Here is a 15,725-nt window from a genome sequence, read left to right as displayed (position 1 = left end):
CATTCAAACATAAGAACCATATGAATTTTAAAAAAAAGACAAATTTGTGTTAATTTATAAAAATATATATTTTGGATGTTCTTAGGATTGACACAAAATTAAATGTCCTCACCTTTCTAAACATAGAACACTTCTTCAAACCCCAAACTCAAGGGATTATAATAATTAGCAAAGCCATAATACATAAACATGTGTTTTACATTCTACATGACATTTTATGTGTATCATGTCACGTAGAATATGTGTGTCTATTTGTTCAAATCTTTTTAAAATAAAAATTTGAATCAATTCTCAATTTGTGTATGTCATCATTGCGCAAGGTCCATGCTAATTTCTTTACATCATTTAAATTTAATTGACTATCTCAAAGGGACATTTATGTATGTTTACTTGTACACACCTAAAATTAGATGACATAGAAGTTAATTAAAACCAAATTAAAAACTTCATTTATCTATTATAATCATTATACCCTGAGCAAACTCCAAACACAATTGCACCATTTTAAAGTAAAGAACTATTTCATTAGTCGTATTACACCATTATGCTTCCACCATCCACTTTTAATTGTTATGTTGTACATTTCAAAAAGTCAATTGACTAATTTTTAAAGTTAAATTAGAATATGTTAATTTAATATATTGAACAAAATTTTAATATATTGAACAAAATTTAGATATCCAAAAACTATATGAAAAGTATTATAAGATGCAAACTTTTGCATATTAATATAATAAAAATATATCCTAAAATATTAGTCAAAATTTTTATAGTTTGACGATATAAAAGTGGACAGAGAGACTAACGTTTAAGAGGATAAAAGAAATAGCAAACAAGTATTTTTTGGGTTCGCTTGGCTGTGGAGCTTCAATTAAATCCAAATCGCGCACTTGCCCATTGGGAGGTGGCTCTATGGTTAATGTTTTAAGGGAACTGCTAATATTTTACTACTAAAATAAATAGAAATATAATTTTCCCTCTCTTCCTCTCTCTGTCTATTCAATTTTTCCATCCGATCAAAATATCTGAAAGGTAATCATCGTCTCTTTACATACTCTAAGTAATCTTTTCTATTTGATGTTATTTTTTATTTAGTTTTTCCCCGATGCGTGCCTCATTGTTACACCTTAACTGCAAAAGATACTCCAACTCGTTGTTGTTTTGTCTCCACAACAATGTGCTTACAATTTCATGTATATAAGTGACACAATGTTACTTAAGTTGATTAAAAATGACTTCTTGTAGGAAGTGCAATTTAGGCGCTTATATGAGAAAATATAATGTTTTTTTGTGTGGGAGGGGTTTTGGTTCAATGGACTAACAATATCAGAATTTTTAGTTCAATTTGGTATACTGAATTATGAACATCCTAGGCGCTGATTGTTGGAGAAAGGAGCAGTCTGTCCTTGTAGGTTGTAAGGAATTTGGTCACCGAAAACAAAGAAAAATCATTTACGGGCCAATCGGTGTAGAATAACCCATCGTAAGATAGGAGGTACTTGTGACTCTACCCAAATCATAGAGGCTTCATGAAGTAGAAGAGAAATATTCTTATTTTCTTGATTAACAATATACAAGAAATAACTACTTATATAAGAGGTGTAGATTACCTACACTTGTAGGTAATTATTTCATATTAATTGCCTTAGTAAGTGATCTATGTTTAAAAGAGATGCCTTATTAACCATATTTATATGAGATGTTGAATGCGAATTCCTAATAGCTTAACCAACGTACCTTTATAGTAGAACTAGAAACATGGGATCATCATGGGATGACCATATTTATATCAAAAAGTTGTTAAACAAAAAACAAAAGTTGTTTAATGAGGTAAGCATTTATAAAAATAAAATATGAGGATGCTATAATATTCCTTTTGTTACGAAGTAATTTTTCGTTAAGGAAACCATTAAGAGTATGCAATAGTTATAGATATGTCGTTGAAGCTTACAAAAAATCTAGAAACTAACAAAAAAAGACTTTGACAAAACTAAAGAGCTAATAAAGTCCAGAAGCTAGACTAAAGTTACTGAACTGCTAGTTGGATATAAACTACACCAACTAAAAAGCTAGAGAAGCCTCCCCTTATTAACATCTCTTGTTCCTTTATGTCCATATACACAAAAAAATGTAATCATGTATCAATTTCTAGATGTTCTTGATGGCCTTATCAACTCTCCATATACACCCGCTCACATAGGCGCTTTGAACTTGTACTCAAGTTTAAAAAACCTAGGCATATGCTGGTTCAGACTGTTATCTTTAACATTCAACATCTTTGTTCCTAATCTAGCTAAATTGAGGTATCTTTCTAGAAAAATCAGAAACATGGGTTCATTGTTGGATGGCCATATTATTTTTGAGAAGGTAACAATGTGGGATGACCATATTGGGAAATGGAAAATTGATAAATATAAAGTGGAAACATGTAAGTTCACCAACAAAATGAAAAGCTCAAGAGAAAGGGAAACACATTTTTCCAAACCTCTCCAAAAACTCCATATCCCTTGTTTTACCAAAGTACCAAACATCCCCATTTTTTCCCTAGCATAACTTGTCATGTCCTTCTTTCCCTATGCGTGTTCCTTTTTTCCCCTCATATTACGTACATAATAATATCTTAACACATCCCATTGAATTATCTATGAAATTTTGCTTACTCAATTTTTGATGACTTTAGCAATGTTTGGATCAGCACATTGTTAATTAACAATCAAGTCACTAAGAAGTTCTCTTCTTTTTTCCTGGTGTGAGTCTTTAAGAGTTTGGTATAATCCCTCAACTAGCTTCTGCCTTCACAGTTTGCCTGCCAATTTTATCTTCTTTTTCTTTTAGTTGTCTGGTGATTGTTGTCGTCTTTCCTATGATAATTAACTTCCTTTTATCTTCGACAACCATTCTAGTTTTGGACCTCTCTAGAGTAATGGAAGCCCTCCTCCATACTCGCCCAACACTCTCCTCAAAACATTGAGTTTCTTGTTTATTGGTCAATTTTAAGCCACTTTTATGATGTACAGGAGACTCGCAGCACCAGAATTCTTTTTGGTGGCTAATAATAGATTCTTTTTTATGTGTATGTTTAAAAACATTATCTTTAGTTGTGCAGTTACCAGCTACTTTCTAGAGGGAAAAGTTGCTATATTGCCATTTTTTGTAGTTGTGATTGTGACTATTCTAATGAGATTTTGGCGGCTGCTTTCTATGTTTCAAAAATAAGATCAAGTTGTTTTTCTCACTTCAATTTTGAGGGGCATGTTGGATTTTCAGAGAATATATATAAAGATCTAAAAACGAAGAAAACTAAACTCGAGTAAGGAGAATATTCTATAGGATATGTTCTTAGGTATAAATAAGGATTATCTTCCATATTATATATAGACAAAAGATCTTATATAATACCATTCTTGTTATAAGAGGGCTAGAAACAACATAGAATAAGATTGGGAACCTCGTCCAAAGTATTTTACCATTGAAGTCCTTTTTTAAAAAAAGTCCGATCTTACGAGGAGTACTTTGCTAGAAGGAATGAGAGATTGAAGAGGGAAAAGGGTGGGGACATTGGGGATGAGAAAAACTAGTGTATCATGTATGATTTGGGAGTTAGACTTGAATCTTCTAGGGAAAAGAGAACCAATGAAGTTCAATAGTTTTAAGGAAATTAGTTACCTCTACACCAAGTGCAATGAGGATGGAAACTCCAAGGCACTTCTTGAGAAGCACAACTAGTAAGGAGATAAAAACCTCATTTGCATATTAGCATGGAAAAATTTGTGGGATTCTCATAGTGGAGAAAGGAGAACTGCAGCTAGAAGAGTTAGGGAACTTTGAATTGGAATGAACTTGTTTACCTCCTCTAGAGAAGAGTAAGTTCATGCTTTTGATGTCTTACTCTTATGAATAGTGTGTGATAAACATTGCTTTGAATACTGCAGTCTATAAAATCTATCTTTATGTTGCGAATGAGAGAATGAAGACAAGCGATCAAAGCAGTTGCCAATAACTTAAAAGTCATCCATAAACACCTCAATAGTGTCCTCCACCATATCAGAGAATATCGACATCATACATATCTGGAAAGTGGCCGGTACATTACTTAACCTGAATGACATCCTCTTGAATGCGAATGTTCCATAAGGGCAAGTAAACATGGTCTTTTATTGATCCTCCAAGGCAATAGAGATTTGATTGTAACCTAAATAGACATCAAGAAAATAATACCATCCTTTTCCTGCGAGTCTATCTAGCATCTGGTCCATGAAAGGCATAGGAAATGGTCCTTCTCAGTCCATGCATTCAGTTTCCGATAATCCCTACAAACTCTCCATCCAGTCACCGACCTCATTGGAACAAACTCGTTCCTCTCATAGGGCACTACTACCATTCCCCCCTTTTTGAGCACACACTGAACAAGGCATACCCAACTACTATCTGCTATAGGATATATGACTCTGGCGTCCAACCATTTAATGATATCCTTCTTCACTACCTCTTGCATAGGAGGATTCAACAATATCTGGTGCTCAATACTTGGCTTGTGATCAGGCATGAGTTTGACTTTTTGTGAACAAATACTGGGAAGGATCTCGGAAATGTCTACAATAGTCCAACCAATGGCTAATTTTAACCTCTTCAAAACATTCACCAAACACACTACTTATTGTACATTCAAATCCAATGCAATGATTACCGGTAAACTGTCATCTCTACCCCAGAATACATACCTCAGATGAGGTGGTAGGGCTTTAAGCTCTAATTTTAGAGCCTCTTCAATAGATTGTTTCGCGGATGGAGACCTGCGATGCTTCATATATAACTCCAATTTCTTTGGTTTTGACCGATATTCTCCTCATTCAAGTGCCGAAACCAATGACTCATACTCTTCAATACCATCACTCTCAAAATTCATGATAACTGCCGCTAGTGCCTCAACAACTAGGCACTCTTCAATTTGTACCTCAAACGTTCTCTCAACCCTATGGGATATGGCATATACCGTTTGAATCTCACCGTTTTGCTTCATGGACCTACAATTGTTAAATGTTGCCTCTTCATTGTTCAACCTAAACTTCATCTGTCCTTTCCCATATCAACCAAGGCGAGACCAGTAGCAAGGAACAACCTGCCAAGTATATTAGGACCTCAAAGTACACCATATAGTCAAGAATCACAAAATCGACCGAAATAATAAAAGACTACACTTTCACGAGCACATTATGGAGTATTCTGATTGGCCTCTTCAAGGTTTGATCGACCATCAGTAACCATATTGTAGTGGGCTTTGGGTCATCCAAAACCAATTTCCTATAAATAGAAAGAGGCATGAGAATTATGCTTGCACCTAGACCATATAGTGTTTTGGCAAAGTGTAATAATCCGATGGCACATAGTCATGAAACGCTATATTTACCATCCTCATTCTTCTTCACCAGTCTCTGAGGGAATGATGGTGGTGGTATAGGAATGTGGACCGCTTTTTGGAGTACCTCTGCTTCTTTCCCCTCTTTGTTCACCAATTCACCACTACCACCACCACTTCATCTTTTCTCATCTCATCTTCTACAACAGACGACATAGGTGGATCAATAGTTTGCTTCCCTCGTTGAATAGTGACTGCCATGGAATGTACATTATTTTTAGGAAGAGTGCCTAGTTGTCGTGGGTTCATTATAGTAGGCAATTGGGCCATTTGTAACTCCAGATGCTTAATCGAAACCGCATGTACATCCACTTTTGCCCAATATAAGCCAAATAACCTCCAAGTTCCTTGGCGTGCTCATCACTAGCATCAAACCTTCTTATCATCTTCTACAATCTATCTTCTACTTGCGGTATACTGCCTCCACCATCCCTAAGTGCAACTTCCCAATTTTGAAGTGGAACATAGGGCCCACTTTTATCATTTATGTTACCATAGTTACCCCGGTTGAAGTGGTTGTCGCAGTTGTAGTGTCCATCTCAAACATATTGTCCCTCTCTGTTATAATTCCCATAGTTCTTACCTTGATTTCTTTGATCTTGACGCCAATTCTCCTGATTGGACCCTTGGGTGTTTGGCTGAAAACCCCCGGTCTGATTATTCACTACATAAGTATCCTCTTCATAATAGTACTCATCCTCTGGCGGTGGTGATTCAGTTAAATAGTTAACCGCATTCAACTTTTCTGCACCTCCAGTGATATGTTTTAAGATGAAGTATAGCTCCGTTCTCATTTGAGACATCTCTTCATGAATCTCATCTATCACCAGATTGTGTGTAGCTTGCACTGCAAAGGTGCTTCTCTCAGTGTTGATTTTCTCCAACTTTCCTTTGATTTCGGCATAAGTGCACTCACCATAAGAAGCCCCCGCGATAGTATCGAGTACTTCTTTATTGTTATCATTTTGACCCCGATAGAAGTACTCTCTAAATGACTCATGATCAATGCGGTGGTTTGGGACACTCCTAAAAACGCAGTAAACCTGTCCCAAGAGCTACTTACCAACTCTCACGGTAGTGCTACAAAGTTTTTAACCTTATTCTTATTATTAATTTTTTTTGACACTCGATAGTAGTTTTCTAGGAATACATCTGTCAACCGATCCCAAGTGTAGATGGAATTATAGGTTAGCTCACTAAGCCATATTGCTGCATATTCTGTCAATGATAAAGGAAACACCCTTAACCTGTTGATGTTCATGTCTATGTCTGGACTCCCTACACAACTTTTGCATACAGACCTTAATTTGTATATATGAGCAAAGGGATCCTCTAATGGTATCCCTGAAAAGAAACCCCTCGCGGTGAGCATCTGCATCAAATACTAGTCACCACGAATGTGTGGCCATGGGGTAGAGGGGGTAGAACTAGAGGTCCATCAGAATCAATAATGTTGCCATTTACCCTGTAGAACTCTTGAAGGCGTGGAACGGGAGACTGCATCCTCATAACATTCTCATCTTGATTTTGTTCAACTACCTGATTGTGTTCATCAATAGGTGGTGGAAAATTTCTTATTAGCCCATCATCATGATTTACTGGGTTCTGCTGGTTGTCCATTCCTCGAAGTGTATGGTTAAGTTCGGGGTCAAATGGAACTAGCGGTTTCCTCGGCTCCGTGTACATGGCATACACTAGAGCTAGACCTAAAAAAACAAAAACAAAAGAAAAAGTAAAATCAAGAAATCAATGACTAAACATTAGTAATGTTATTAAGGTTAATCTAAAAGACAATTTCCCCAACAACAGTGCCAAAATTTGATACGCTCAAATTACACCTCCCTAAAGAAGTATAAGCGGTCATATCAAGTACAAAATCGAACTATTAAGTTGGGGTCGATCCCAAGATAAAAATGATTTAGAATTAACTTGAACGTACGATTACTTAGATTTAGTCTAGTTATTTCAAAAAATATATAATTAAAGGGGGGATTTTGTGAAGCTAAGGTCTTTTACTATAAGTAAAACAAGTAATAGGAGTAAAGCTTTGACTTTTATCAAGTTCTAAGAGAAACTAGGGTGCAAGTGTTCCCCATAGGTTCATAAAATAGTATTCCTAGATAATAAAAATTCATACCTATTATTTTTTATGCAAAGTGATAAGTTACGTATCTCTAAATCCTTAGTCCGACAATTAGACAATTTAACCCCGTACTTTAGTCAGGCTACGTGTGTAAGATGCCAAAAAATGACTTAGGTGAACTAGATCCTAAAATGGCTGTAATGATTATATAAGGTCCTAAAGTGGTTTATAATGTGGTATTGAGGTAGTTTCTATGAGTTTAGGTGATTTGGAAGTGAAACGTCAAGGGACGACTAAGACGTTTGATGACTAAGTCACCTATGTGCCTCATATGTGGTTATATGTTTTAAGTGTGATTAATGAGTTCATAATGTAATTATATGAGTTATGATCGTATATATAAGCAGTGCTTCAATTTTCATGAAGTTTGGAGGTCAAACGTCCAAGAACGTCCATGACGTTCGAAAGGTTTGCCTTGGAAGGACCTTGTGTGTCTAGGAATAATTTATCGAGTTTTAAGTGTATTTTTGGATGAAATTTATGTGAGAGTTACTTTTTATACTATAATGTTTTGGTTGGATATGTCCTGGAAAACATCCCCAAGGACCATCCAACGGTCCTTGAGGAAGGACTCTTCAAGAGTGCCCAATACAGCCTAAGACAGCCTACCAACGGAAGGCAATCAATGCCAAATGGGTTAATCAACGTCCCGTTGGTGGTGTATCATCAATTGGAACTTAGTAAGGGGAGAGAAAAGACCAAAGATGAGTCTCTAAACCAAACGATGGAAGGACTAAATGGTCCATTTATAGATAAACGATCCGTCAACTTCCAACCGTCGATGGGTCAGTCCCTGCGTGCAGTTCACTGTTAAGTTGAGGGGTAAACATGTAAATTCACCCCACGTATTAATAAAGGTATTTGTGGTTCCTTAAGGGTCTTTTTGGTATTTTAACTATGTTTATAATCCTAAAACTCTAAGAAGATTTCATTCTTCAAAAATCGAAACCCAAATCCCTTAGATATTTCTCTAGAACTTCATTGGAGCCAAAACTCAAGGAAGGGTTTGGATTGGAGACTTTAGTGGAGATTATTCATCAAATTGAGAATTAGTTACATTGAGGTATGTTTTTGATGATTGAAACTCTCTTCATCAAGGAACCCAACTTTCAATAAAATGATGGTAAGTTGTCCTATTTCCCTTTATTTTATGATTATTAGACTACAATAATGTTTTAATTGGTATGGTCCACTTATGCTGGCGGTATTATGTGCTTTACTTGCAATTGATGTAGCCTTGTCGGTGTTAATTTATGTATTATGATGAACATGGTCTTGTTGGCAACTACTTGAAGTAATGTGATAATTTATTTAGTTGTTTATGTGAAATATGACAATATCTATCTACATTAGAAGTAATGTGAAAGTATATGTGTTCTTGTATTGATGTTAAGTAGATGATCATGTTAGGCTATAACTATGACTTTGTGTGTATAGTCTTAGGGTTGATGATTGGTTATTCCGAATTGACTATATGAGTATATGTTGGTCATATTGATGATGGTATGATAGTGTATAGGACGACTTAAAGGTGATAAGGGTTATTTGTATGTGCTTGTAGAATGACATGTAATATGTGTTAAGGTGAAGTATGTGGTGTTTTGTCTTGGTTAACATGTGTCCCTTACTTGATGCATGTATGAATGTAAATATGAGATGTATTTACTTAGGATGTTAAAGCTCATAGTCTTGTATGCATGAATGACATGAGACCTTAAATGAAGTTAAGAGGGTCATATATGTGAAACCTTGAACCTAGTGGGAAGGTTTTTAATGTCCTTCAAGTAAAGGAATGATAGACTTAAGGTTAATTATCTGGAACAATCTCATATTAATTCTTAAGAATGTCATGATAAGCTTCTTGTCGCCATTGTGAGGTAGACCTAGTGGACCATTATTTGCTAGGGTAAATATGATTGGGTTATGAACCTTATATGGTACCCCTTTATATGAACCTTAAGTGTAAATTACACTATGAGAAAAAAGGCTAGCATCCAGCGAGTATTGTAAGGGAAGTATTTCTATTTAAAGAATGAGACTAGATTACAAAGCATGACATTCATTTTCCTTAAACATGTGCCTACATGGGATGTGTTTAAGTTCTACCATTGAAAAGTAGAACACCCTTATTGGAGTAGGTTAAAATTTGGATTCCACGTTTTTCTATCATGGTCTATGTCAGTTTTTGCCTATTCTTATCATATGGAATGTCTATTAGCATTAGACAAGTTCTACGAAGTTTAGGTTGTGGTATGGGACTCTATATAAACATTGCACAATTGTCTTTGAAGGTGTTAGTTGGAGTCCCTAGGTCTTGTCGAAGACCATTACTTGAATGTCCTCTATGTGTTGAATGCTATCTTATGTGTTTGGTTTAAAAATGCACTAAATTGCTTAAATGTTATCTTATGTGTTTCTAAGGTGTTAAATGTTGTTCTTATGATTATAATAAGATTTTAAATAAAAAATATGCATATTTCTAATAAACGTTCGTTTTCATGATTTTCATTAATTATGCAATACTTAGTATATGTGGTTGTACTAATCTATGCTTTTATATATCTCTATAGTTGTTGGAAGGTGAGGAGCATTGGAGAATCAAGACTTGGATCGTAGCCTCATTCACGTGAAGTTTAAGTATGTCCTCAATTGACTCTAGGGCATATATAGATGTCTTTTATGTTTACTTTTCAAAGTATTGTAATAGTCTAGGTAATTCTATATTTTGAAGTATGGGCCGTGTCCCAAAAATATTCACATGTCTTAAGTTTGATGAGATTGAGACTTATTATTTCGTATGATTTCTGATGAAAGATGTCATTAAAGATATTTCTAATGTTTTGTGAAAAGTTTTAATTCTGTACTACTTTTCATTATATATATGCGATGAATGATACGGAAAGGGATTGTACCACACCTCCTAGAGGTAAAGTATGCCGGTTGCAAATCTGAGATCGATCCTAAATTCTAGGGTGTGCTTTCGGAATGTGACAAGCCTAGTATCAGAGCATAGGTTATGAAAGTAGTCTTAGGAATTGAAAAGTCTCATCAAATCACGTCTAGAAGAGTCTTGACCATCGGTGTAAGTCGCGACACATCTATGAGAGAGAGGCTATAGGACGATAGAGTTTCCCTTCATTTGTACTCCTATGTCGTGTTGTAGAGTAAAAGTTGTGAGTACTCTTTTCTTATGGTTTTCCTTCTGTTTCAAGGATGAAGAATACGAGGAAGACATTGGCTAGGAGATTTAACAAGAATGATGTGCATGAGGAGGTTCCTCCTCAACTTGAGCAAGTTGAGCAAGTTCCTCAAGGTGCTCAAATCCCTATTGTGGGTGGAGGTAATGAAGTTTCGGTGGTTCCCCCAGAGTTGAGTAATAGTAATATTAGAGAGGCTTTGCTTTCTTTAGACCGAGCTGTGACTACTCAAGAGAATTTGAATAAGGTTCCTAGGGTTAATGTTGTGGAGAGCACTATGATGACTAGGTTAAGAGATTTTGTGAGGATGAATCCTCCTATCTTTCTTGGCTCTAAGGTTGGAGAGGATTCGCAAGAGTTCCTAGACGGTGTGTACAAGGTGTTGAGTGCTATGGGAGTTACATCTAGGGAGGATGCGGAACTAGATTCGTATCAATTGAGATAGGCTTATCAAGTATGGTACACTCAATGAAAGGATAATAGGCCGGTGGAGTCGGGTCCTATTGAGTGGGGATAATTTAAGGAAGCTTTTCTTGGGAATTTCTTTCCCCGTGAGAGAAGGGAAGTTAAGGTAAAGGAGTTTATAAATCTCAAGCAAGGCAATATGTGCATTGAGGAATGCTCTATGAATTTCTCAATGTTATCTACATAAGCCCCATCCCTTCTGTCTAATACAAGGGATGAGATGAGTCATTTTGTGACGGGTGTTGCCGATCTAGTGAAGGAGTAATGTTGTACGGTGATGCTACATGATGATATGACCCTAGATAGACTCATGGTGTATGCCCAATCAATTGTAGAGTCTTAACTTAAGAGGATGTCGATAAACTTGAAAAGGGGTGATTCTAGTGAGTAAGATCAACCTAGGTTTAAGAAGAAGGCTCAAACTCAAGAAGAACTAAGAGTACTAAGGTGAAATTTGAGAAAGGAGGTGGTTCTATAAATGGAAAACCTACATGTGTCACTTACGGAAAAAGGCATTATTGTGAGTGTCTAACGGGTACTGGGAGTTTCTTTGGTTGTGTTAAGGAAGGACACAAGGTGAGATATTGTCCTACCATTGCTTCTAGAGGAAAAGAGGGTAAGAAAGTTGCTCCAAATGTTCCAAAGGATGATGTTCAAGCAACGAGGCATTTCTATTCACTCTGGACTAGAGGAGAGAATCTGGATTTTCATGTGATGAGGATAAGTCCTTGCATTTATCTTTTTAGTTCTAAGTGGGGGAGTGTGATTAGTAGATGGGACAAATAGTCATAATAGCATGTTTCTTGTGCATGGTGTTTAGAAATTTTTGTTGAAATAGAATTTCATTAAATTCTTGCGTTGTGTATTTTATGAATCCATGATTATGTTGTAAGATATGCTTATATAATGTTATCTTGCATATTAGCATGTTCCTATCAAGAATTGCCTAAAAGTTGAATTTTTGAAAAATGGCCTAATTCATTGTAAGGTCCAGCTCACTATTAAATTTTTCAAAATTTGACTGATTCATTGTTTGGTCTAAAATTGCTACAGTGTGGCCAGAACATATGTATACGAATATAATATTGAATATAAAAAAGAGTTTTTGCTATTTGGAATGAGGCATGTGAGTTTTATAGCATAATGAGATATAGAATGTATTGTAGTTTCTTGTTGTGTTGTGAATCTTTTTAATATGTGAAATTGATGTTCTCTTAGATGTTTGTATTGTATGAGATGTTATATGGTATGGTCATCAGATAATAGTAGAATCTCTATTCTTTGAAGTGTTCGGAGAGTGGTAAATGCCATTTGAGGACGAACATTATCCATATGAGGGAGAATGTAAGATCCCAAAAGTGACTTAAGTGAAATAGATCCTAAAATGGTTGTCATGATTGTATAAGGTACTAAAATGGTCTATAATGTGGTATTGAGGTAGTGTTTAAGAGTTCACGTTATTTAGAAGTGAAACATCTAGGGACGACTAAAACGTTCAACGACTAAGTCACTTATGTTACTCATATGTAGTTCTATGTATTTATGTGTGATTTATGAGGTTATAAGGTCATTATATGATTAATTATAATATATATAGGTAGTGTGTCAAGTTTCATAAAGTTTGGAGGTCAAACGTCCAAGAACGTCCATGACGTTCGAAAGGTTTGCCTTGAAACGACCTTGTGTATCTAGGCATGTTTCATCAAGTTTTACGTATTTTTTTAATAAAATTCACGTGATATGTCCTTAAATCTTATAATATCATGTTTGGATTGGAAACGTTTGGGAAAACATCCCGAAGGACCATACAAGGTTCCTTGAGGAAGGACCCTTCAAGAGTGCACAAGACTGCCCAAGACAGCCTACCAACCAAAGGCAATCAACGCCCAGTGGGTCAATCAATGCACTATTAGTGGTGTCTTATCAATTTGGACTTACGTAGAGAAGAGGAGTTACCAAAGGTCAGTTTTGAAACAAACGATTTAAGGACAGGAGGGTCCGTTTGTGGACCAACAGTCTGTCGACTGCCAATCGTCGATGGGTCTGTCCCTGTGTGCAGTTCACTGTTAAGTTTGAGGGGTGAACTTTTAATTTCACCCCACGTCCAAATAAGGGTATTTGAGGTTCCTCAAGTATCTTTTGGGTATTTTATATGTTTTTATATGCCTAAAATACTAAGAAGATTTCATTCTTCGAAAATCAAAATCCAAATCCCTTCGAAATTTCTCTAGAACTCCACTGGAGCCAAAATTCAAGGAAGGGATTTGATTGAGGTATATACTAAAAATTAATTTGTAAAAAGATAACATATATTAGCATTGAGGATTAAAGTCACTGGTTTTCGAAAACCAGTGCTTACTCTAACATAACTGCATCCTATACTATAAACAAACTTTATAAGTCAATCATTACCTTAATCATTATGTCATCATTCTCATTTAATGTAGATTCCCCCACTTTCACACAATAACAAATTTCCTTCTCCTTCTAATTAGTATAATACCAACATGATTTTTCTCAATTTTCTTTCTCAATTGAAACAATAAAACGATGAAAATATAATATTGACTTGTACTCACTAATTAACCAATTATATGTATGAATAATGATCGGTATCTTGGATGAGTATTTTTACCGGAAAGGTTAGCCGCTCCAATTTCCTTTCGTTCAACGCCACTCTATATTGTTCTCCTCTTCTCCTCTCCTTTTTTTTTTACAAATTATTATCACCCTAATTATTATATAACCAATTATAAATGTAAAAGTGACCCACTATTTATTTTAATATTATTTTTCTTAACCACTAACTAAATAAATTAGTAAAACTACCCCATTAATTTCATAGTTATAATAATGAATATCCCAAAACACCCATTTAAAATCTATCGGAAAATTATTTATGAAATAAAAAGCTCTAGTAATTAAAGCAACCAAAAGAGTTGTTACACTATTACTGATCATCCATATGTTTACACCGCCCTAGGGCAAGATTCCAATTGGAAACTTCTGAGTTCCAATTTACCTTGCTTCTATTTCTTCAGTTGTGATCACGACGTTCGGCTCACTTTGTTGAGATACCAATTGAAATCGAGAGATATTAATTGGAATCAACTCTTACCACAAGCTACACTCTCACGAAATGAGAGAAAAAAAATGAATAAGTTCCTAAAATGCTTCCTATCCTCTTGAAGATAAGATGTGGACGTCAACACTCCAATCTGCAAGAGTCTAGTCCACATTTTGTTCTTGTACTAGGGAGACCAGTAACAAGGGCTCTGATACAAACTTGTCATGAATCAACCCACTTAGTTGTGCGGGCACCCACTCTAATATCTAAGTAGGAGAACCATCATATCCCAATAGTCAAAACATGCGGAAAATTTTTAATAAATAGAAATATACTAACAAAATTTTATAAATAAGAACTTTTAACACAATTTGGTTTAGACTTGTAAAGTATTTAGACCCCGAAGGATTTATTCTAAACAGGCATAAGAGCTACTAAGAGTATAAAACCAAACATGAAAATGAAAAGACATCTTCCACCATCTAGAAGGAAAAATAGAAGTTGCTGGAGATTTCTCCGTCTTCACCTAATTAGACATCACTAACCCTACATCCAGACTACGTCAAAAAACATTGTGCAGTAGTAGTATCAATAAAAAAAACTACACGTACTGGTAGGCATCATCGGTCAGACTAACGTCCACCGCATAATATAAGAATTCATCTAAAAAGAACATGCAACAAGACCACTCACTTATCCACCTTTAGCTCTCTTGAATACCTCATAAATACACTAGAACCCTTACTACTAACCACCTTCCCGATCAGTCTACTTACTAGGTTCTTGATCTTAGCCCAAAACATCCTAACACATAAAAGAGTCCACAAATACAACTATTGGGAAAACATCTGATCATGTATGAGTCTACATAAATTGGGATGACAATAAAAAATATGTGGTTAAACAAGTAATATCCTTACAACAAACTGATGTTTTCTCAAATATTGTTTAATGATGTTGATTGTATAACCACTACTCTTCATCATACATCTCTTATCACCACAATCAGTTTATGTGGACTCTTAAATGATCATATGACTTGTTTTTATTTAATTGGATAAATTTGAAAAATATAATTTATTATAAATTAATTGTTATCTTTTTTTTAAATCCTACTAGTTTTGGACAATATATAAGTGTCATATTCTAGTACGCCCAATATCGACAATGCTTTAACATGGACATAAAACCGAATATACCTTACTAATGTTAGACTGTAAATCTCATTGATCATACACACACTACACACATAGATATGCATCAATTGTTTAAGAGGTATATTTATTTTGATGACCAGTACATATTTTCATATACATATTTTACAAGTAACATTTGATTTTTTTATATACAACCAGTACATATTTTCATACACATACAGGTACACATGCATTAAAATACAAACTCACAATATGAACTTTTTTTACAACACGTCCTTCT

The 15,725-nt window shown here is 35.2% G+C and overlaps 1 non-coding gene across 1 annotated transcript; it reads right to left on the bottom strand.

Annotated features, from left to right (window-relative positions):
- Positions 1-273: 273 nt before the first annotated feature.
- On the bottom strand, positions 274-376 carry LOC112940008 (U6 spliceosomal RNA). Its single transcript, XR_003248323.1, has one exon. It is a non-coding gene; the product is annotated as a U6 spliceosomal RNA (small nuclear RNA).
- Positions 377-15,725: the final 15,349 nt, after the last annotated feature.

The sequence above is a fragment of the Solanum lycopersicum genome, chromosome 9 (assembly GCF_036512215.1).
Source record: "Solanum lycopersicum chromosome 9, SLM_r2.1".
Taxonomy (NCBI): Eukaryota; Viridiplantae; Streptophyta; class Magnoliopsida; order Solanales; family Solanaceae; genus Solanum; species Solanum lycopersicum.
Note: the sequence above shows the minus strand (reverse complement) of the source record. Positions and strands in the feature narration are given on the sequence as shown.